A 25374-nucleotide genomic window follows, 5' to 3' on the forward strand; every position below is an offset into this window, starting at 1 on the left:
TTCTGAGTTCTTAGCTGAAACCCCTGTAATAAAAGACAGAATAGCAAGAGAAAAATAAACAAGTTTATTAACAAGCATACATCATGTATACATGGGAGATACCCAGGAAAAACGAGTAACTCCTCGAGGTGGCCTAGAACTCAGGCTTAAATACCATTTAACAGACAAAGGGAGGAGGGATGTAAAGTTCTCAGAGGAGAGAAATGATTTTTAGAGAAGAATGGACCTTTAGAAGAATAGACAGTTTGTCTGGGTGTAGTGTCCACTTTTAGTCTCTTCTGTGATGAGTCAATTCTTCCTGGATGATGAAACTTCCAGGGAGAGGATCTATGACAACTGAGGGTTTTTTGGATGCTCTGTCTTTAGATAGATAAGGAGAACTCACAGAAAGACTCTCTTTGCATTTGCTGATTTTCAATTGCCTACAGCGCCAAATAATCAATATACCAAAGTGGCATATTTGGAGGCAGCATGTCCTGAACAGCTACAGTCATATTCTGGGGTTGCACATTCTGCCCCCCGCCTCAGTGAAAATGTAACTAGCACTGTTTTTCAATGGACTTGGGGCACAGACACTGTTTATTGAGTGGCAGGTGCAGGAGAGGTAGCTGGCTCCATTGTGGAAGCAGAGGTGGTAGGTCATTCCAGGGAGCTGAGGGCATCTGGCAGCCAGGGCCATGCCCCCCATCCTAGGGGACAGCACAAGCTCACTACAACAGGAGTAGCAAGGAGCCAGCCTGAGGAAGAGGCAGCCACAGCCCCCGGGATCCTGGGCAAGAAGCAGCAGACGAACTTGGCACAGGGGCCTGGGGTGGGAGGGACTGGGGTCTGGGTGTTCTTGAGGGAGGATCACGCCTGTGGGGTGGAGTAGAGACTGTGGTGGTAGCTCTCTTCCCATCTACCCCTTCCCCAATCCAACCCTAGAGATGCCACAGAAGTAAAAGTGGGGACAATGTGTTTGGTAAGTTAATATGAAGACCAAGAAAGTGGCCAGGTTGAGGAATTAGGAAGGAATCAACAACCGAGCAGGGAACAGAGTTTAGTACTGCTATGCAGAAGATGGAGAGGGGAAAACTTTTAGAAGAGCCTTTTGTTCTACCCCATAAGGGCAAGAGTGGGCTGCCGCCTGCCCAGTCACTACTGAAAAGATTAAAAATAGCAGAGGCAGGGATTGTGAAGTAGCACTGGACATTCAAACAGCCAGTTGGGAACAACGATCAAGAGATTTGCAAGCTCTGAGGCTTTCTCCTTCCACCTCATCCCTCTCAACCAAATTACCAGGTGATTACAACTGACCAAGATATCTCTTAAGAAACAAATGCCAGGGCACAGGCCCTCAATCTTGAGGAAATTCTGCCCCAACCCACAGTCAGGAAACAAACTAAGGTTAGGCTTTACCTCTTGCCCCAGCACATACATCCCCAGAAAAGGCTCACAACCTTAAGGAATATGAGCTCAAAATGAAACAAAGCAGGACCCTATGGTCCTCGCCTCCCACGTCCTCAGCCTGCCTTTTGTCTGTAGAAAAACTTTAGCCAAAGAATAAGTTTAATCAGAGAAGTGAGAAAATGCAGAAACAAAGGAAAACAGTCCAACAAGACTAAATAATAATAGTTTTGTCATTAAGCATAGTCAAGGAACTTTAGTTCCTCTTCAAGGGCTATAGATAATATTCTGAGCCATATCCTGTGAGCTCTCTTATAGATACTAAAACTCCCACCAGGTGGAAAAAGTTAACTACATGATGACCAGACTGTAGCCATGGCATAAGCTGCCACAATTCTGAGAACTGGCTTCAAAGAAATTGGAGCAAACTGACCATGGAACTGAAGATTAACTGTGCTTAAAACAATCAAGACACTGATCAGACCGCTGCATGACTAGTTTCAAGATGACTGTCAGAACTGACTGTGCTGTTTCTGCATGTAGCCCCCTCCCTCCGCCTATAAAATCTCTTGCCCACTGATTGTCAGTGGGGGCAGAGGGGCGGGGGAGAGTCAGCCTTTGGACAGGAGTCTGCCCTCCCCGCCACACACAGGTTACCAGCATCTAAAATAAAGCAAACTTTCCTTTCCACCTACTTGCCTCTGTATTGGCTTTTGAGTGGTGAGCAGCCAGATCCCCACTTTCGGTTACAGAAAGAAATTCATGGCTCCTTCTTAGAAGAATAACAGCTATGAAAGAAAGGCAATAAAGTGACAATCAGTGCCAGAGAAAGCAGAATGAATGGACAAAACCAAAGAAGAATTTTAAATAATCTTTTTTAAAAAATTTTATTTGTTTATTTTTGGCTGCGTTGGGCCTTCATTGTTGCAAGAGGGCTTCCTCTAGTTGCGGTGAGCGAGGGCGACTCTTCATTGTGGTGCGCGGGCTTCTCATTGCGGTGACTTCTCTTGTTGCAGAGCATGGGCTCTAGTTGCGTGGTCTTCAGTAGTTGTGGCACGCAGGCTCTAAATAATCTTAATAAATAGTCTTAGGGAGATAAGGAAGGATATTGTAAATCAGAAGCCCAAACAACAAGACATAAAGAAGAACCAACTGGACACATTATATATACAAAATATAACAATTAAGAAAAAAAGGAGTTTAATAACAGAAAGGACACAAAGTAACATACTGTTGAGAGAAAGGCAGATCAAGAAGAAATAATCACCATGAGCATATTATCAACCTACCAATATGTCTACAAACTATATAAAGCAATCAGAAATCTGAGAAGCAAATCTTAATCTTACACTTTAGGATTTTAAGATCACCCTCTCAGAAACTGTTAGATCAAATAGACTCCAAAATAAGTAACTGTATGGAAGAGATAAATAACACATTGCTAATTTTTAATTTATTGATATATAAAACTTTATATTCCCCAAATAATGCACATTCTTTTAAAACACATGCAAATATTTACAAAATTAACTATATACTCAGTCACAAAGGAAGTCTTAATAAATTCCACAGAATCAACATCATGGATTTATGTTCCCTAACCATGATATAATAAAATTTAAAATCTACATGAAAGGATAGATTTTTAAATCTCTTAAGTCCAAAAACACAATATCATATTACTAAATAATCATTATGTTTAAGAGAAAATTATAAGAATTATAAAATATTTTGAACTAAATAGTAATGAAACATCAAAAATTTGGTATGCAACTAAAGCAGTACTTAAAAAGAAAGTTATAGCTTTAAATACATTTATTGGAAAACTAGAAAGCATAAAAACAAATGAGCAAAGCATCAACTCAAAATAAAACCAGAAAGAGAGCAATAAGGAAACACAAAGAGTCACATAGGAAGGAAATAATAAAGATAAGGACAAAAATCAATGAAATAGATCATAAAGAAACATGATGTTTAATAAACTCAAAAGTTGGTTTTGAAAAAATTAATAAGATAAAGTTCTGATAAAACTGGAAAATAAGCAAAGTGCAGAATGAAAGGTAGAAATAACTGAGACACAGTAGATATTTTTGAAACTACAATAACATTAATAGCAGTATCATAATAAATTGAGAAAACCTAGACAATAGGGTTCAGTCCCAGGAAATTATGAAATCTTACAAATGGCACTAGAAATATAGAAAATTTGAATTTAAATTCAAAGGAGATTACTTTAGACAAAACTAAAAAATACAATTGTGACAGATTTAGAGAATATATTTGTAATGTCAAAATGAATGAGGAAATATTATTTAGAACATATAAGGAACTAGAACAAATCAAGACAGGAAACCCAGTAGAAAAATGGGCAGAGGAAATGAATTGTTGATAATTCACAGGAGAGAAACCAAATGGCTCAATATGCTTGACCTTACTAGGAATAATAGAAACACAAATTAAAACAATTTTTTACCTTCAAAACACTTTACTCTTCAGATTGTTAAAAAGAAAAAAAAGAGAGAAAGAAAGGAATTGCCCAATGTGGACAAGCATGTGGGGAAATGGAAACCTTCATAGGCTGCTGCTGGGAGTGTAGGTTGGTGAAGTTATTATGGAAATTTGGCAATGCTTTCTGAAATTAAACATGCATAGCCTAGGATCCAACAATCCCACTGCTGCATATATATACTCCCAAAGAAACCCACATATAGTTCCATAAAGGTACATGTACAGGAATTCTCAATCCAGCCTCTATGTAGGAGTGAGCTGTTGGATATCACTCAAGTGCCCACCTCCAGCGCTACATATAAATGACACGTGGTGGATGAATACCATGAAGCAACAGACTAGAAATGCAAACAGTAACATGGACTCATTATAAAAATATGTAGTAGAAAGAAATATGTAAGAAATAACGGGCTTCCCTGGTGGCGCAGTGGTTGAGAATCTGCCTGCCAATGCAGGGGACACGGGTTCGAGTCCTGGTCTGGGAAGATCACATATGCCACGGAGCAACTAGGCCCGTGAGCCACAATTGCTGAGCCTGCGCGTCTGGAGCCTGTGCTCCGCAACAAGAGAGGTCGCGATAGTGAGAGGCCCGCGCACCGCGATGAAGAGTGGCCGCTGCTTGCCGCAACTAGAGAAAGCCCTCGCACAGAAACGAAGACCCAACACAGCCAAAAATAAATAAATAAATAAATAAAATTAAAAAAAAAAAAGAAAACTAGAGCTCTAGTACAAAAGTGTTTAGGTAAAATTTAAAATACATATTCACACAAATAAATACTGTGCATTTTTCAAGGTACATAATGTGAAAGGAAAATAAAATGGGGTTGATATTTTTGAGAGCTCTCTAAAATGGAACCAGGAAGCCATTGAGGAAGTGTGACTTATACACGTCTCAGCCTAGATGAAATTTGACCTTTTGACCACTTATTGTCCTAATATTGACATCCAGAACATCTGCCAGAAACTTACTGGACCCTTACCCTACAAGAGCTTATGACAGCCCATCCCTTATCAATTACAGTAAGTCCTCTACATATGAGCCTTCAAGTTGTGAACGTTCAAAGATGCGAATGTAAGGCATGAGTGAACTTGCAGCTTGCCCTCCGTCTCCTATTGCTGACGATCCTTCAGCTCTACCATCTCCCACCTCCTCTCCCTCCTCCAGTCAGTAACTCTTCTTGCCTGTTCATTCGATGCCAGCCCGTGTATACCAGCTGTTGTTCTGTACTACTATGCTTTTCAAGGTACGGTACTGTAAGATTAAAAATGTTTTCTTTATTTTATGTGTTTGTTTTCTATGTATTATTTGTGTGAAAAGCATTATAAACCCATTACAGTACAGTATTATATAGCAGATTGTGTTAGTTGGGTACCTAGGCTAACTTTGTTGGAACAAACTGGACTTACGAACGCACTCTTGGAACAGAATTCATTCATATGTAGGGGACTTACTGTATTTCTTTTCTTATGTCAGAGTGTAGTCTTGTGACTTTTGCCTTTATAAGGCCCTGAGTTTTTCTCTTACCTGTAACACTCTTGGTTTTACCTGAATCTGTGTCTCCCGAATTGCAATTCTTAAGACCTCAAATAAAGCTCTTTGTTCTTCTCGATACTAATTATTGTTCAATCATACATAAAGTGCACATATCATTTACGCACTTATATATCAAACTCATTACTCTGGGTGCCTTTAGGGGACAGGGAAGGAGATGGAGGTGAGGAGCGGTAATGTGGGAGACAGGCAGGAGTGTGGAGAGAAATGGCAGTGTGACAGAAAAGCAGTGGGGTTTCCTGGTCAACATGAATCCTACCTGTGTTCTGCATATGATCCAAGGGTTTCAAATTACGCAAGGCAAGCAGACTCTATCCAGCAACTAACAGCAGTTTACAAATTCCAGAAGGATAAACAGCAATGCAAGAACAAATAGGGACCCTGCTTGAGGCTGAAAGATGGAATACTGGCCGTATTGTAAACTAGATGATAAAACCAGTGGGGTCCAATAAAAAATAAATAGTTGGTCTTTGTCCCCAGTTCCTGGCAAAGAACTTTAAAAACCCTTGGAATGTCCTGAATGATGAGTGTCTTTTGTATGCTAGTGATATTCTGGCCTTTAGATGGCTTCAGGTTGGGAACTAGTCACCAGAAAGACCCAAGCCATCCTTGAAGGGTTGGACTTTTCAGCCCATCCAACTCCCTCCCCCTACTCCCCACAACCAGGGAAAGGGGCTGGAGATCAACTTCAATAAAAATGGCCAGTGACTTAATCAAACATATTTTCATAATGAAACCTCCATAAAAACCCCTAAACGATGGGATTTGGAGAGCTTCCATGTTGTTGAACACATTGATATGCTGGGAAGGTGACTGACTAGGAGAGAGCATAGAAATCCCACCCACCTCACCCACATACCTTGCCCTATGTAAGCCTCCCATCTGGCTGTTCTTTGGTTGCTTCCTTTATAACAAAGCAAGTAAATATAAATAAATTATTTTCTTGGGTTCTGTGAGTTGTTCTAATGCATTATCAAACCCTGGTTTATAACTGGTTGGTCAGAAGTACTGGTGGCCCAGGATTTGCAGCTGGCATGTCAAGTGGATGCATTCTTGTAGTGCTGAGGGATCTGATGCTAATTCCACATAAATAGTGTCAAAATTGAATTGAATTGTTGGACACCTAGTTGGTGTCAGAGAATTGGAGAAGTGATGTCAGATGGAATCATAGAAACAGTCAGTCAGTAACTGGTGGCCTAGGAAGTGAAGGATTTGTCAACTTCCTGTGATAATCACCAGATAAAAATAATTTGATACTATTTTATGTCAATCAAAAGTATGAATGAAATTCAGGGCTTTAAAGAGATGGTATGTGTTGAAGATCTCTACCAGTCCCAATACATAACACAAAGATGTATCAGGGAGGAAGAAATTTTCCTTCCTCCTTCTAGTCTAAGTATTAAATTGACGTGAGACAGATTAACAGGAAAAAATCAACAAAGTTTAATAACATGTACACATGGGAGAGACCCAGAAAAACTGAGTAATGGCCAAAATGGCCAAAACCCTCACCTTTAATATCATCTGCAGTTAAAGACAAAAGAAGAGGGACTTCCCTGGTGGTGCAGTGTTTAAGAATCCGTCTGCCAACTCAGGGGGCACGGGTTAGAGCCCTGGTCCGGGAAGATCCCACATGCCGCAGAGCAACCAAGCCTGTGCACCACAACTACTGAGCTTGCACTCTGGAGCCCATGAGCCACAACTACTGAAGCCCGCGCACCTAGAGCCCGTGCCCTGCAACAAGAGAAGCCACCGCAATGAGAAGCCCACGCGCTGCAACGAAGAGTAGCCCCTGCTCGCGGCAACTAGAGAAAGCACGAGTGCAGCAATGAAGACCCAACGCAGCCAGAAATAAATAAATAAATAAATAAATAAATTTAAAAGAAAAAGACAAAAGAGGATGTTAGGGGGGAGTAGTTTGGGACCTCAAAGGGGAGAAAGGCAATTGATATGGAGATGGAAAAGCAAACGCCTGGTAAACAAATGTTTGCTGGGCCTGCAGAGACAATGGGACACAGAGAGGAATTTTAACAAACAGACTTTGCTAGGTTTCTCCCTGTCTACACACCTCGTTCATATTATAGTTACCTAGAGTTGGGATACCAGAAGGGGGTGCCACCATGCCCTGAAACAATAGCAATGCCCAATAGGAAGAAAAATTCCTCTTCTTCCCTGGCAAGAACTCAGCCAATGTAAAGCCATGGATTCTTTGTTTACTATGGCCTTCCCAACTTCCTTCTCCCCTCTGTAAAAGAATTCTCCCTTCCTTGCCATATGGGAACTGCACATGGCTCGCCATGGTTGCAGACCCCGAATTGCAATTATCTGCTGATTCTGAATAAACCCATCTTTGTTAGAGAAATAACTGTCAGGCTATTTGTTGTAGGTCAACACATCAAAGTGGGATAATCCTAAAATTTGAACCCCTTACCCTTGTGGCAGCAACAAGAGGCATGAAAGTTACTTACTAAAATATGCTCCCCAGTTCCTCAAATTAGTTTGCACAGGATTTTCTTCTGACCAGAAAGTTCACTAACACACTGTTCTATCTGCATACTTTTCCACTGGATATAGAAATAGTAAATATTACTGGATCTAATGCCAAAAGAGTGGTTTGGTTTTTTAGTCAAGTTGCTTCCATAATAACAAAATGGCTTCTCCACATCTCAGTGTGGAAAACCTGACGTTGGCCCAGATTCTGTAGAATTTACTTAATGACCAGGTGGGCTGAAGCCTGTTTATCCAACAATGAACATTTTGTGGGCTGCCATTATAACTATAAAGAGTCTTTATCCACCTAGATGTTATGTTTTCTTTTAACTCCATGGTAATTCAGTCATAAAGAAAACAAATATTTTATACAATGGATGAAAGGCAGACCACAAACACTGGTGTGCAAAATGCAACTTTCTTTATTATTCCATAACAAATTCATTTCTAGTTTGGGTTCCCAATTCTCCAAAGTCAACTTGTGGCTGTTTCCAAATATTGGGGGTCTGAAACAAATGTTAGTCATTATGAGGGGTTATGGACCTAAATGTTGATAGTCCTCACATGCATCTTCTGATTCACCAGCATCCCAGTGGGTTGATGGGATGCGCTGGCTTTTCATTGCATGCTGGTTGATGCTGAGGAAGCCCTGCACTGGTCTACGTAGCCCCTTCAGGTCCAGCTATGCTAACTGTTACTTCCATGCCACTCTAGAAGCACAGAATCATTCTGCTGGTGCCCAAGGATCTCCGTCTGCTAATTGTGACATCGTCTAATCCAAAGACTTGCTCTCCTTCCCAGAACCCGAACCAGAAAAATAGGACCCAGAGTCCCTGGATTTGAGACACTGTATAACTCTATTCTGCTCACTCTTCCATCCCTCCTATTCCTTCTTCTCCCTATTAGCCTAAGGGAATGTCTTCTACTTGAGGCAAGAAAGCCTGCTCTCCTTCAAGGTGCTTCTTGTCAACACTGTATCCACGCCCAATATCCCAAATCGCCTCCTCTATCCTTAGAAGGGGAAGCCAAGAAGAGCCTTTTTGGTCTGCTTTCCAACCTGTCACTAATTTCCCTTGAGGAAATAAGCACAGAGGTGGATCCTACCTGAAGGGAGCAAGGAGAACGTTAGCCAGAGAAAAGGAGGAGGGGGGAAAGATGACTTCCAGGAGAATAAATACAAGCTTCCCTCTCAAAATTGTTATTTCACAACATTATTACCACCTCTCCTTAGCCTTATCAGGTTTCTGGAACAGGAAGGAGATTAACCTCATCTAAATCACATGGCTAAAATGTCTGTGAATTACTTTGTATAATTTTTACATGATGTATTATGTAGGGGAGCAAAATTTACCACCCCAAAATGTGTCTCTTTGGCATGAGGATTATTTTAGGCTCATTATTTTTAAGAAACAGAAGACTCAGGAAGCTTTTCTTGTTACCTCTCCTGTAGCTGCCTAAAGAATGAAGACTGTAGATAGAGAACCTGTTCCAGGAAGGGAGCTATCACCATTGATAAATATAGTATGAACTAGGTGTGTAGACAGGGAGAAACCTAGTAAAGTCTGTTTGTTAAAATTCCTCTGTGTCCCATTGTCTCTGCATGGCCCAGCAAACATTTGTTTATCAAACATTTGCTTTTCCATCTCCATGTCAATTGCCTTCCTCCCCTTTGAGGTCCCAAACCACTCCCCTCAACATCCTCTTTTGTCTTTAACTGAGAATAATATTTAAGGTGAGGGTTTTGGCCATTTTGGCCAGTTACTCAGTTCTCTGGGTCTCTCCCATGTATACATGTTATTAAATTTTGTTGATTTTCTCCTGTTAATCTGTCTCATGTCAATTTAATTCTTAACCATCCAGAAGAACCTAGGAGGGTACAGAAAAATTTCTTTCTCCCTGACAATTATTTTATCCCATTTTTCAATTAGAGAAGGAAAATATGGGCTTAGAAGAAGCACTTTCTACTGCATGTCTAAAAAATTATTGGAAGCTAAGAGAGTTAACACTATTTTAGTCTCCAAATTTTTACTGATTAAGAAACTAACCTGGTTGGTCTCTTTTGTAATATCAGCACCAGATCCATCATAAGTAATACAGAGTGAGTGCCTTCATTTTGAGATATGTAACAGTCTTTTCCCTGGCTATTAACCTGAGAAAGGACAACCAGGGCAGTAAAGCATCTGTTTAATGACAAAACCAACCAACCAACAAATACTGAGCCTCAAGCAGCATATTTGAAATAATCCAACTTGGCCTCCATCCTCAAGTCATTTGTCCCCGTCTAGGCATAGAATGAAGTTTAGGGGCTTAATACTCAAAAGCACCATAGATGCCATGCTGCTCTTGAAACTGAGGGCAGTCATCACTTATATCCCTTAAACTATAACTTGCTTAATAAATAATATCCTGTAACCTGCATTCCTTGACCAAACTTGCTTTAATTGTTTAAGTTGCAAACCCTCCAAACTTCATGTAGCTTAGGCAATATATCACAAGATTCCTTTAACTGCCCCCTATAGATAATACCTCTGATGTATGGGTTCCTATAGTAACAGTTGCAACTTAAGTTGCTTTTTCCAGGAACACGGGACTAGTCTTGCTCAGTTCAATCTAGACAAGACCACTGACTATTCAACTGGGTCTGCATGAGTGTCTGCTGGATGACGATTTGATGTCAGAGGACCAAAAACTCCACCCTCAGATCATGATAATACTGCCATTTTCTGAACATGTGTCATATGAAAAAGCTATGTAACTCAGATACACCTGTGCAGAGCCACAATAACTTGCCTCCAATTATTTTTCCCCACATCTCAGACCACCCTGTTTCTTTATCCCATAAATATTCCAAACCCCTCACCTTTGGGGAGGCCAAATGAGACTTGTTCTCCCATCTCCTCACTTGCCTGTCTCATAGATAAACCCTTTCTCTGCTGCAGACCTCAGTATCTCAGCATTTGAATTGCTGCACCACAGGCAAACAATCCTGTTTTGGTAACAAATTTGGCAAATCAGCCAGGAGGTAAGTCTAGATGGACCATTTGCTGTAGTTCATGGGCCCCTTGGCAGCACTGAGAGACTACTGAGGAGTCCAAACAGCTGCCTGGCCCGTTCGTTCCAGGCACTGTCCCCAGAATTTCCTCCAGTGCCCAGCCTCTGACCTTTGGCATTTGTACATAATTTTGCATTGCAGCTGAGAAATGGTTTCTGGGTCTGAAAAATGTCTTTTGGGTGAGTAACCTTGTTAAAAAGTATCTGTGTCTAAATTGTCTGATTATTTCATCCGGATCATGGGTTCAAGATGCACCTGGGGGGATTCTGGTAGGATTGTGTGTTCGAGGCATACCTTAAGGACAATATGAAAGGTTACAGCAGCTAAGTTACCCTAAACCTGGGTTTGAATCCAAAGGTTCTCATCTCTGGTCTGGTATGTCTCTGTTCTGGCCTTGTTTGTTTATGTCCATCTACATCTGATGGTCTTATTTGTTAAGAATTGGCTATTTGAGGCTGAGTTTCTTGGTAGCTGTAGCAAAATTCCCCTAAGAATTGACTTTATGAGGGTCTTCTGACTCCAGAGAAAAGAGGCACTGTTCCCTCTGGTCCTTTGGGATGTTCCCAGGCAACTGGGGAATTTATGGAGGTGTCGGGGCATCCACCTGAAATGTGTAACAGCCTAATAGGGACCCCCATTAAGAAAACACATCTTTTCAGGCCTTCATTGTTCACAAGAAAGCAGTTGGCATTGGCAGCTCATCAGGGCTCACTTGCCTGTCAGCTCTCAATAGTTTATGCAAGGATCACACAGCCAGGCTGTAACCAGGACCCTTAGAAAAACTTTGTTACTGTGGCCATCTGCAAACAAAACCCCTTCAAAATGGGAAATGTTCATTTGATTTCCCCTTGCAGCTCTCTAGGCTGTATTCTCCAAAATTGGGTGACTTTCAATTATTAATCCATGAAAGAAAAAAAGATGATACTTGTTTGTAACACCACATGGCCACAATGTTCTTTAGGCTGCAGAAGAAAAATGGCCAAGATGGAGCTCTTGTGACATTCCAAAACTGGGTTTGTGTACACAGAGAAAGCAGGTTTTCTAGGAGAAACTTGCATTTCTCTCCCTGTGCCTTTGAAGTGTAAATATTCTACCAGAGCTCTGAGGAACTCCTATCTTACTCTTATCTAGACCATCTCCAATTCCTGAGATTGAGAGGAAAAAAGGAAGAAAGAAGTCTTTTTAAACTCAACTCAGAAAACTGTGATGTCTGTCTGTGTCTATTTGGGTGTATGTATGTCTATATCTTTACCTCCAGATGGTTTCACCAAAATTAATTTGTAAATGAGCTATATTTAATGGGCTAAAGAGAAAGTAAGAGCTTACAAATCAAATATCAAATTTTTCTAAATGTAATATAAACTAGCATAAATTTTGTAAAGTATCGTATGACCTAATTAATCTTTAATGAATGAAAACAAGTTTAAGTTGTTGGTTAATTAATACAGAAAGTTCTTTAGAGTCATCAATATTAAGTATAATTCCTTTCTTTTACCTAGGTTTACCAAAAGTCAAATAAGTTCATATTATTTCAGCTAAAAAAATTTATCAGCAAGAAAAATAACTAGATATGATGAAATTTTAAGTAAAATAATGTAAGTGAGATAAGAGTTTTGGGGTAAACTTTTTAGGAATAATTATGTTTTAGTACTGTTTACTTAAAAATAGTTTCTCCAGATTTTTTCGGTAACTTGAAACCATTAGACTTGTTAAATTAAGTTAAATGATGGGAATGCACTGAATATCCAGATTATTTCCTAATTGTAATATATATGTAAATAAAGCTACTAGAAGTAATAAGGGCTACATTTCAGTATGCAAGCAAAGTAGGATGTGTGTTTTCAGTAAAAGAAGGTATGAGGAATGGAAATGTAATTTGTTAAGGGAAAAGAAAGTAGTTTTGTCCTAAAATTGGTTATTTCTAAGTGGAAAAGAAAATAAGGGACAAACTAATATGGATACAGGAAATTATGGAAGGTTTATGGAAAAGGAACCCTGAGAAAGGAATTTTGTGCATGGTCAGAACTGGCTAAGATTAGATTGAATTTAATTAAGTAAATGAATTTTGATATTAAAGGTAAGGTTGTACAAAACTAGAATTTGGTTTTCTCTTTGTTAAGAGAACAAAGTTTTTTTGGAAAACATTTGATACATTTGATAAGAGATTGTAAGTTACTTTTTTTATTTTGGGGGGGCTGTTTTTTGTTTTTTTACCTTTTAAGTGATCTGTTGTAACTTTCTGTATTTGTCTTTGAAATCTTTTATTTTCACTTTAAGTGAACAAGTACTGTTTCACAGTGACCTATGATCCTTCTTGACCAAGTGTTTAAATACCTTTTTGATATTTTTAACAAACTTCCCCAAAATCAAATTTTAATTGAAGTTCTTTTAACCTCTAGATAACTTTGGGATGTTTCAGAGGGCCCCTGAAGCATCTCAGGGAGAAAGATTAAACTAATTAGGCTTATTTGGTATGTTAAATTACATGGGAAGCATTGTCAAATGAATGGTGATAAACCTTCTTAGATTGTATTGTATGGGTAAATGTCATTAATATAAGAGCTCTAGAAATTATATGAAATTTCTAAAATTTGGATATGTCCTGGTATAATGTTATCAGTCATAATTCTAGTTATTATATTACAGTGTTGTATGTCACAGCAATAACCAACTTTCTTTGTCAATTGCATTGTAATCAGGTCTTTAACTCTGCCTTTTAAGACTTTTGTCATTCATAGACAGTTACTGTTTTACTCTGATGCTTTTGCAAAACTGCGTTATCTTCAAGAATATTTATAGAAAGGACTTTTTGACAAGTACAGGTTTCTGATAACTTTCAGATCATACTGCTGAACTGAGTAAGAAATTAAAGAATTCTAATGGAAAATATGATGGCTTCATAAAACTGTTAACAAAAGATTAAGATCAAAGATTAGTTACATAGGACTGAGTGAACTGATGAATATGGTTATAACTTTTATGGTTCTTGTCTGAAATATTACTGGCTTTTCATCTGAGTTTTCCAGATATAAAGAAACCTTTTCTCTTAAGCTAATTATGACTTATAGCAACTTGGTAAATTATACTTTTGCAAGTAGAATTGAAGCATTTATCTTTTCTCTCTATCTGATCCCTCCAGAAATTGGAAACTTTTAGGTTCCCAGCAGGCTTATCAGATATTCTTAGCTAGCTCGTGCACAGTGAAACTGAAGGGAACTGACTCTTGAATTCATATTTCTCACTTAAGAAGGGCCTCTGTGATGGACTGGTCTATAGAAAGATTGCTGACCTCAAAGTCACCTTAAAACAATGCTCAAAGAGAGGAGAAACAACACCCACACCAGGATAAAAAGAAGATGACAGCAGTGATAGACAGTTGATCCAAGAATCCATACCAGGACTGTAACACCCATCCTACTAATTCAATTGTACTCTTTATCAAATGTTTGTCTCCCTACCAAAATGGAAAGTTATTGTTTGACTTATAGCTAATACTTTTGCCCTAATGTTCAGGAGGAAGAAAAATTCTCTTGTGAAATTGTCACATAGTGTAACTACTCATGCATATATCATTGCTTATTTTTAGTCCAATGCTTAAAGCATATGTGTAATGTTTGTGGGACAATTTTATATAATTGATAAAATGCATAGGCTATGAAATGTTTCCCTGTTGGCATACCTCTGTGCTTTTTCACTATGTCTGATTAGTTTCCCCCCACTGTGTATAACTAGTGTATATATATATATATATATATATATATATATATATATATATATATATATATATATATATATATATACATAAACAAACAAAAAGAGGCCTAACACCAAGGGACATGATGGATCGAGGGTAGGCAGCAACCACCCTGGCACTGAGGGACAAATATTTTGCTCATCAAAGCTTTCTATTGAAAGATTTGCAATTAAAGGGGGGAAATGGTGGAGGAAATGTTCACATATTGAGGTATAGGTAAGTCAGTCTGGCTTATACATAATATAACTTAAACTTTATGCTAACCAGAATAGCCTATTTTGCAGCCTGTCAAATATACATTGTACATCTGCTTTAACCATTGAAGAAACGATAGAGCTAGGTGGTTATTGTAGATGTAGTTTCAGTTGTGTTCCTGTATAACTGAGAACTTGAATTTTCTGAACTGTATCAGACTCAAGGACACTATCCACACCTCTGCCCATCTGCAGATTTAATTATTCCTCCTGGACACTGCCTTACCATGACCCCTGGCTTGACCATGTCTTAGATGAAATCCCTAAAAATAAAAGTCTAAATTTTAACAATATGTCTGGCATTCTGTGTGCCCCCTCAGTGTATATGTTTGTCTGAGATTCTAATAATCCATCTTGGGCCTATACATGTCTAGATAGTTGGTGAATCAGAGGCACCTGCCTACTAGGGTACTTAGCCACTCCCTGTCTGTCCATAACTTCAATGCAACTCAGCATTGGACTGGTTCTTTAAAACTGCTCTCCAGAATGACAAGGGATGCCTACCTGCCTGGATATCAAGAGGACAGATTTTGATATATGTTTGGTAGAATACTTTTACCATGGTGGGGAATTGGATCACATGAACATATGATTAGGTATCTTTTGTTTGCCCTGGGCATCATAAATGAGACTGCCATGGCTATTGCTACCCAGCAAAAGGAAATTGATTCAGTAGCTAAAGTAGTCCTAGATAACCACATAGCTTTGGACTATATACTAGCTGAACATGTGTGGAGGAGTGTGTGCTACCTCTTATTGTGTGTACATTAATGCTTCTGCTGAAGTGGAGACCCATAGAGACAAAATCTGGCTACAACAAGTATCCTCAGAAGTGCCAGGCCCAGACTGGTTTTCAGGACTATTCTCTTATTCCTCAGGGAATAAGATCTACATTCTAGGATTAATTAAAATTTGGGTTGTCACTCTTCCCCTACTTCTAATTGGGTACCTAATAATAAAATGTACTATAAAATGCTGCACCAAAACAGTAGACCAAGGAATTAAGATCTTGATTATGCAGAGCGTAAGTCCAAAGCCCAGTACAAAGGGATATTTCCAAGTGAGTTCAAAGTTTCATTCCACAACCTTTGTTATACCTGCACCCTTCTTCACCAGGAAGTAGCCAGAGCAGTCATCACCTGTCTTCCCTCAAGGTTGAGGAATGGTCAAATGATAGGGAGGACTGAAACTGAGGGCAGTCACCAGTTAGATCCCTTAAAATGTAACTTGCTTGGTAAATACTATCTTGTAACCTGCCTTCCCTGATCAAGCTTGCTTTAATTGTTCTTTAAGTTGCATACCCTCCAAGCTTCATGTAGCTTAGGCAACATATCACAAGATTCCTTTAACTGGCCCCTATAGACAGCACCTCTGATGTATGGGTTGCTATGGTAATGATTGCTTAAGTTGCTTTTTTCAGGAACGGGGACTAGTCTTGCCCAGTTCAAACTAATTGAGACTACTGATGATTCAACTTGGCCTGCATGAGTGTCTGCTGGATGATCTTTTGATGTCAGTGGGCCCAAAACTCCACCCTCAGATCATGCTAATGCCACCATTTTCTGAATATGTGTCCCGTGAAGAAGCATGTAACTCAGATACACCTATGCAGACAGCAATTACTTGACATTTTTCTCACCTCCAATCATCTTGCCCCACATCTCAGACCACCCTGTTTCTTTAACCCATAATTATCCTGAACCCCTCACCTTTGGGGAGGAAGTTTTGAGATTTGTTCTCCCATCTCCTCACTTGGCTGCCTTTTGAATAAATCCTTTCTATGTAAATCTTGGCATCTCAGTGCTTGGCTTGCTGAGCATTGGTCACGCAAATGAACCTGGTTTGATAATACTCTGGGAAGGAAAATCTAGCAGAAGCTACAGACTGGCCATTCACAGACAAATCTAGCCGACAGACACGTCCTGTTTCATATGTACTGTGTATATTATTAAAATTATTATTGAGCCCATATCTAAAAACCAGATGATTTCACATAAAAATATGGGCCTCTGATTTCCTTTTAAAAATTAAAAGCTCAGTTGTATTTGAGTCCATATTCCCATGTGGTAACAGTAGGCTAGAGTGAGCACACAGCTCCAATTTGCTCTACTCCCCACCAATCCCTGTTATCCCTCTATAATTCTTCATCTATTTTTCCTCTTTAGCTTCTGCAGGCATTTGAGTTTGTGACCCAGGTCCAGAGGCTGTTGGGTGGTCATAACCGCTGCTACATCTCTGGGAGACACTTCTGTTACCAAAGCAGGTTCGTTTGCCCCATGTGTAGCAAACCAAATGCTGAGACGTTGAGGTTTGCAGGACAGAAAAGGTTTATTCACAAGGCAGCCAAGTGAGGAGATGGGAGAACAAAGCTCAAATCCACTTCCCCAAAGGTGAGGGGCTCAAGCTCAAACTGGACATAGCTGACCACAAGTTCCTAAAAAAAACAACTTGGGTAAAACATCTTACTGTTTAGGCTACATAATGCTTGGAGGACAGGCAAGTCTTTTATAGCAATAATTAAAGTGATCAGTGAAGGCAGGTTACAGGTGTAATGGAGTTAAATAATGAGTACCCTCAGTTTCATTTCCTCTTACTGCCAGAACCACATATGGTCAATGTTGTCACTATCACAGTTAACTCAGAACCCCTTTCTTTCCTCTTAAACCCAGGTGAGTTGAGTCTTTGCAACATGAAGTATTCATACTGATACTTGGAAGAAGACAGGTTCCATGAGCTTCTGTAAGTTAACACTAGGGATGAAGCTTCCCCAGTATGTCACTCAAGGGTTGTGATGAGGAGAAACCCATTCCAGCCTCAGTGAGAAGTGTGTGCCTATTCTTATCAGCTCTGCCCAACACCTAGTGCTATAGGGGTATGGTTTCCTTCCCCATATGAATACAGATCCTAGAATGGAAATTAGCACTGTTGAAGAGGGGAAGCAGGGAAAGACTCCAGAAGGCCCAAACAAAAATATCCTGTACATTCAAGGAATAAAGTATGTCCTTCCCAATTTTCCACAGCAGTTTCCCTTCCCTAACAAATAGTCAGATTTTATCCTTGTATGTGGATCATCCTTAAAGTGACAAATTTAATGTCTCTTTTTTGAGGTCCAAGCTACAGCTTTCACATTTACTCTTTTACTTCATTTTGACATGAAAGTCCATAAATGATTTAAGGCAGCGATCATTACCCTTTTGAAAAATGAGAACTCTGGGACAGAGCAGTCAACTGGCTCACCCATGGCCCCATTTCTTAGCAGGAGAGGCTATATCAGAAGTGAGTGCTGCAAAATCTTATTCCATTTCTCTTCTTACTAAATCATGTCATGGCCACTTACTCCACCTCACCTTAGCTAGAACTACTGTAAACCATTATTGTTTTGCATTTAAATAGTGATGTTTAAGAGAAAATAAATGAAATTATGATTTTTCAAAGCAAAAAGTGATGAAGGCTTGCTTTCTTTCTGAAATGCTCCTGATTTGATAATAAAACACTAAAGCATATTCATGACACATCCATGATATATAAAAATAATGCTCCTGAAATATTTTATGGGGACAAGTGTTTTAAGTTACATTTTTATTAGTAATGTCAAATTTGCTCTGACTAATAGAATTCGCCATTCTATTCCACCTTATCAGAGGAAATGGCATAGCAGAGTTTGGGAGCATGGTTTAAGGTGTAAACTGACAAGATTAGCCCTTTAACATTATGGTTTAATAGACATGACCAGTCACCAATGTAACACTGAGCAAATTTCTGAGCAAAGATGAGTTAGAATAAGTGGCAACAATTATTAATAGTTATTTAAGTCTAGGGAGAAAATTAAAAGAAAAAAATCATCATTCACATCAACGTTTGTTCAGAACATAGAGGCAATTACTACCCAACCACTGGAATGACAGCTGCATGGACCACAGAATCACTGAGAGGTCAGAATCCAGGTCTTAGATTTCAATTATATCTCACTGACACTGTCATTTTACACTGAATGGAGGGCATTGGCTTGAAATTATTACTAGGTTAAAGATTCATTCTAATAAAAAAATTTTTTCATGTAATTAACAAACTGTCCAATTTGAGCACTGATTTCTAAGACAGCTTCCTTCCGTGACACCACATTCAAAGATCCATAAAGCAGCCTTTTTTTTGGTATTTATTTCACATTCCTCCAGCAGATCCCACAGTGTTCAAAGGAGTGACAGCCAGAATTGGCACAGTGGTTTCCGGTATTTTCCTTGTATCTGAGGAGAAACAGGTTGTAAAGGACTAATCAAATACTGTCCTCACAAGAGCAGGAGCTGGAGATGCAGAGAAGGAAGGCACTTGCTGCCAGTCTCCAGCTCCCCCTCTGTCAGCCCTCGTGCACCTGCAGTGACCCCCAAACCCCAGAGGCTGGAATCAACATGGAGAGAATCCAGTTAATATTTGTGAGTAGACAAAGTGTAATCTTCATAAAATATAAGAGCAACCTAGATTCATGCTCTTTAGTGGGGAAAATATCATTAGGATAATTGACTGATATATGACAAGCTGCAGCTGGTTTGCCTCCTGCCAGATCCTGGGTTTGCCCCATGCAGAGAAAACCCCAAGAACTCGTTCAAATATGTCACTCATCCCTCCTGTGACAGCTTTCACTAAATAGTTGAGGTAGAGAGGCTCTGAATGGTGCTTTTATTTTTTCCATCAAGTCATTCTATATTTGCAAAATCAAGTTATTTTCAAATGAATGGATGTTAACTTTTTATTAAAAGTCATGGAGAACTATAGCCTAGGAGGCATGTAACTTCCCTGGAATTAGTCTGATGACTGAAGGAGTGCCATGCAGCCCTTTTCACACCTGTTTAGATATGCTGTGAGCTCCTGGGAATAGAAAGGCCAGAGATGTGGAGGCAAACTCAGAATGTGGCGACCTGATGGAGAGGGCAAGACTATTACGGTTTTTAAAGGCATGCAGTTGACTATGCACATTAAGAGGACGAAGAAAAGGGAAGAGAGAAGAATGACAGTGGGGAACAGGAGACCCTGTGTGAATTCAGCTAAAATACCGAAGACTGCTCATGCCCCACTGAGACCTAAAATTTGGAAAATTAAATGCATTCATGGAGGAAAAGTGAGAAAATAATAATTCCATTGTGCATGACTAGGAGTGAGGAGCTGAAGTGTGGGGACAAGCACAGGGTGTTGCAGTTCAGTGTGCTCACGCAGGCTGAATTGGAAGAGCTAAGCTAGGCGTGTCCTTACAGCAGTGAAAACTTTTGTAAAATGTGCAACCCATCAGAGGCTGATACTTTTGTAAAATAAATTTTAAAGGAATTATTGGAAAAACAATTCCATGCTTAGATGCAGTGGCAATGCCAGACTGTTGATAACTTGTGAAATGCTTGCTCTTCAATTCTCTGCTACGCTCCTCTCGGACCGTAACACAAAGTTCAAAAGTGGGCACCAGTCTGTGGACCACACTTTGAAAAGCACTAGTAAACTCCACAGAACCTGATCCCTAAGGATGACACATGCAATGCATCCTTCAGCTTGTCAAAAATGAGCGTCCATGGAATGACTTTTCAAAGGCAGAAATTCTGGGTTCCAGCTCCCCAGAAAAACCTGGGCACTGACAACAGAGTTATAACTTTTAAGTCAGGGGAAGTTGGTGGCACAGAAGATGAGGGCAGGTAGGAATTTGTTAAAACAGAAATGGTACCATGAAAATTAGTCTAGTGACACAAAGATGCCTTTAGAGGAGGTAGAGAGAGTTGACAAGAAGCATAAATCACAGGTGAGTTAAGAGAAGAGTGCCCAACTTAGAAACAAATGACAATGAAAACATGACGACCCAAAACCTATGGGATGCAGCAAAAGCAGTTCTAAGAGGGAGGTTTATAGCAATACAATCCTACCTCAAGAAACAAGAAACACCTCAAAAAAACAACCTAACCCTGCACCTAAAGTAATTAGAGAAAGAACAAAAAACCCCAAAGCTAGCAGAAGGAAAGAAATCATAAAGCTCAGATCAGAAATAAATGAAGAAACAATAGCAAAGATCAATAAAACTAAAAGCTGGTTCTTTGAGAAGATAAACAAAATTGACAAACCATTAGCCAGACTCATCAAGAAAAAAAGGGAGAAGACTCAAATCAATAGAATTAAAAATGAAAAAGGAGAAGTAACAACTGACACTGCAGAAATACAAAGGATCATGAGAGATTACTACAAGCAACCATATGCCAATAAAATGGACAACCTGGAAGAAATGGACAAATTCTTAGAAATGCACAACTTTCTGAGACTGAACCAGGAAGAAATAGAAAATATGAACAGACCAATCACAGGCACTGAAATTGAAACTGTGATTAAAAATCTTCCAACAAACAAAAGCCCAGGACCAGAGGGCTTCACAGGCAAATTCTATCAAATATTTAGAGAAGAGCTAACACCTATTCTTCTCAAACTCTTTCAAAATACAGCAGAGGGAGGAACACTCCCAAACACTTTCTATGAGGCCACCATCACCCTGATACCAAAACCAAAGATGTCACAAAGAAAGGAAACTACAGGTCAATATCACTGATGACCATAGATGCAAAAATCCTCAACAAAACACTAGCAAACAGAATCAAACAGCACATTAAAAGGATCATACACCGTGATCAAGTGGGGTTTACCCCAGGAATGAAGGATTCTTCAATATACGCAAATCAATCAATGTGATACACCATATTAACAAATTGAAGGAAAAAACCATATGATCATCTCAGTAGATGCAGAAAAAGCTTTTGACAAAATTCAACACCCATTTATGAAAAAACCCTCCAGAAAGTAGGCATAGAGGGAACTTACCTCAACATAATAAAGGCATATATGACAAACCCACAGCCAACATCATTCTCAATGGTGAAAAACTGAAAACATTTCCTCTAAGATCAGGAACAAGATAAGGTTGTCCACTCTCACCACTATTATTCAACATAGTTTTGGAAGTTTTAGCCACAGCAATCAGAGAAGAAAAAGAAATAAAAGAAATCCAAATCAGAAAAGAAGAAGTAAAACTGTCACTGTTTGCAGATGACATGATACTATACATAGAGAATCCTAAAGATGCTACCAGAAAACTACTAAAGCTAATAAATGAATTTGGTAAAGTAGCAGGATATAAAATTAATGCACAGAAATCTTTTGCATTCCTATACACTAAAGATGAAAAACCTGAAAGAGAAATTAAGGAAGCACTCCCATTTACCATTGCAACAAAAAGAATATAATACCTAGGAATAAACCTACCTAAGGAGACAAAAGACCTGTATGCAGAAAACTATAAGACACTGATGAAAGAAATTAAAGATGATACAAACAGATGGACAGATATACCATGTTCTTGGATTGGAAGAATCAACATTGTGAAAATGACTATACTACCCAAAGCAATCTACAGATTCAGTGCAATCCCTATCAAACTACCAATGTCATTTTTCACAGAACTAGAACAAAAAAATTTCACAATTTGTATGGAAACACAAAAGACCCCGAATAGCCAAAGCAATCTTGAGAAAGAAAAATGGAGCTGGAGGAATCAGACTCCCTGACTTCAGACTATACTACAAAACTACAGTAATCAAGACAGTATGGTACTGGCACAAAAACAGAAATATAGATCAGTGGAACAGGATAGAAAGCCCAGAGATAAACCCATGCACATATGGTCACCTTATTTTTGATAAAGGAAGCAAGAATATACAATAGACAAAAGACAGCCTCTTCAATAACTGGTGCTGGGGAAAATGGACAGTTACATGTAAAAGAATGAAATTAGGACAGTCCTTAACACCATACACAAAAATAAACTCAAAATGGATTAAAGACCTAAATGTAAGGCCAGACACTATAAAACTCTTAGAGGAAAACATAGGCAGAACACTCTATGACATAAATCACAGCAAGATCCTTTTTGACCCACCTCCTAGAGAAATCGAAATAAACACAAAAATAAACAAATGGGACCTAATGAAACTTAGAAGCTTTTGCACAGCAAAGGAAAACATAAACAAGATGAAAAGACAACTCTCAGAATGGGAGAAAATATTTGCAAATGAAGCAACTGACAAAGGATTAACTTCGAAAATTTACAAGCAGCTCATGCAACTCAATATCAAAAAAACAAACAACCCAATCCAAAAATGGGCAGAAGACCTAAATACACATTTCTCCAAAGAAGATATACAGATTGCCAACAAACACATGAAAGCATGCTCAACATCAGTAATCATTAGAGAAATGCAAATGAAAACTACAATGAGGTATCAGCTCACACCAGTCAGAATGGCCATTATCAAAAAATCTACAAAAAATAAATGCTGGAGAAGGTGTGGAGAAAAGCGAACCCTCTTGCACTGTTGGTGGGAATGTAAATTGATGCAGCCACTATGGAGAACAGTATGGAGGTCCCTTAAAAACCTAAAAATAGAACTACCATATGACCCAGCAATCTCACTACTGGGCATATACCCTGAGAAAAACCATAATTCAAAAAGAGTCATGTACCACAATGTTCATTGCAGCACTATTTACAATAGCCAGGACATGGAAGCAACCTAAGTGTCCATCGACAGATGAATGGATAAAGAAGATGTGGCACATATATACAATGGAATATTAGTCAGCCATAAAAAGAAACGAAATTGAGTTATTTGTAGTGAGGTGGATGGACTTGGAGTCTGTCATACAGAGTGAAGCCAGAAAGAGAAGATCAAATACTGTATGCTAACACATATATATGGAATCTAAAAATAAAAATGGTTCTGAAGAACCTAGGGGCAGGACAAGAATAAAGAGGCAGTCGTAGAGAATGGACTTGAGGACATGGGGAGGGGGAAGGGTAAGCTGGGATGAAGTGAGAGAGTGGCATGGACATATATACATTACCAAATGTAAAATAGATAGCTAGTGGGAAGCAGCCGTATAGCACAGGGCGATCAGCTCGGTGCTTTGTGACCACCTAGAGGGGTGGGATAGGGAGGGTGGGAGGGAGGCGCAGGAGGCAGGAGATATGGGGATATATGTTTATGTATAGCTGATTCATTTTGTTATAAAGCAGAAACTAACACACCATTGTAAAGCAATTATACGCCAATAAAGATGTTAGGAAGAAAAAAAAGAGAAGAGTGCCCATAACAGCAACCGCAGAGGCAGGAGGCAGATGGCCCCTGAAACTTCCTGGGTGGTAGGTGGTAGTTTTGTCTAGTATCTACCCTGAAGCCATAGTTTGAGCCCCATTGACTCAGAGCAGGGCTGCTCAAGGCTCTAGAGAAATGAGGACGCCACCATTGAAACCTGCCAGGAGGCTGAGAATCTCATCACATTTACCCAAGAAGTTACCCATCATTGCCCTCTGTCTATTTTCCTGATGGCTGGAGACACATGTTGTCTCTTCATTTTATTTATGTATTTTGGAAGCTTTGCAGCTTCTCCGTTTATTAAATCTTCTTTCTGCCTCTTCCCAGAAGCTCCTCTTTAAGAACACATAACAGTTCAACGTGCAAATTACTGTGGTTGATTTATAATTCATTCTGGAAGAGCAGCTTTTAAAAAGACAGAGGGAATTAAGCTGAGAGTTAAGCTTGATATGTACATGCCTCCTTCGGCTTTTGAATTAGATGTGTTTAATGGGAACGTGGACACTAGGGCTGTGGGTAGTGGATAAAATCTATTGGTCCTGCTGGTACTAAACATTCCAACTGCCAGGGGAATTCATTTTGGAATACATAAATTGAATGTGCCTGGACAGGCTTTGAAGCACCGTTAAAAAAGACCTGGCTCCTCCCTACCTTCATCAGGCCACCAGGTATCTCTTCTGTGAAAACACTGCTCTTTCTCCAAGAGAAGCTCAAATCCCAAAGCCCTTCATCATAGCCACCTGTGGAAAGTAATTTTGAAATTTTCATTGTAGTCCCTAGTGAGGACCAACATTCCTTCCAAACACTGACAGGACCAGTGGGGTTTTCCACCTGGTTAGCAGGTGCTGTTTCCGCAGCCCCACTTGAGGAAGCTTTAGCTCCAGAAGGAGAACTAAAGGTTCTGTAAGGATTCCCAGAATTCAAAAAGTTGAGAGATGGAAGGAGTCTGCATTGTTCCCTCATCTACATTGTTTTATGTAGTGTTAGGAAAATTACAAAAGCATACAAAGTTTGAGCAGAATTCTGTTAGGAGAGAGGGAATCAGGCTAGAGACGAGAAGGTGAAGCGAATGTCAAAAAAGTAACTTTAGGGCTTCCCTGGTGGCGCAGTGGTTGAGAATCCGCCTGCCAATGCAGGGGACACGGGTTCGAGCCCTGGTCTGGGAGGATCCCACATGCCGCGGAGCGGCTGGGCCCATGAGCCACAACTAC

General features: G+C 39.5%; 1 long non-coding RNA gene across 1 annotated transcript in view; it reads right to left on the reverse strand.

Annotated features, from left to right (window-relative positions):
* The window catches only part of LOC309640718, a 34966-nt gene continuing 9592 nt past the window's right edge, over positions 1–25374 (reverse strand). The window contains exon 2 of the long non-coding RNA XR_014252353.1: positions 1–25260. This is a non-coding gene — a long non-coding RNA (uncharacterized lncRNA). The remainder of the gene's footprint in view (positions 25261–25374) is intronic.

This window comes from Balaenoptera physalus (genome assembly GCF_965194825.1).
Source record: "Balaenoptera physalus genome assembly, chromosome: 13".
Taxonomy (NCBI): domain Eukaryota; kingdom Metazoa; phylum Chordata; class Mammalia; order Artiodactyla; family Balaenopteridae; genus Balaenoptera; species Balaenoptera physalus.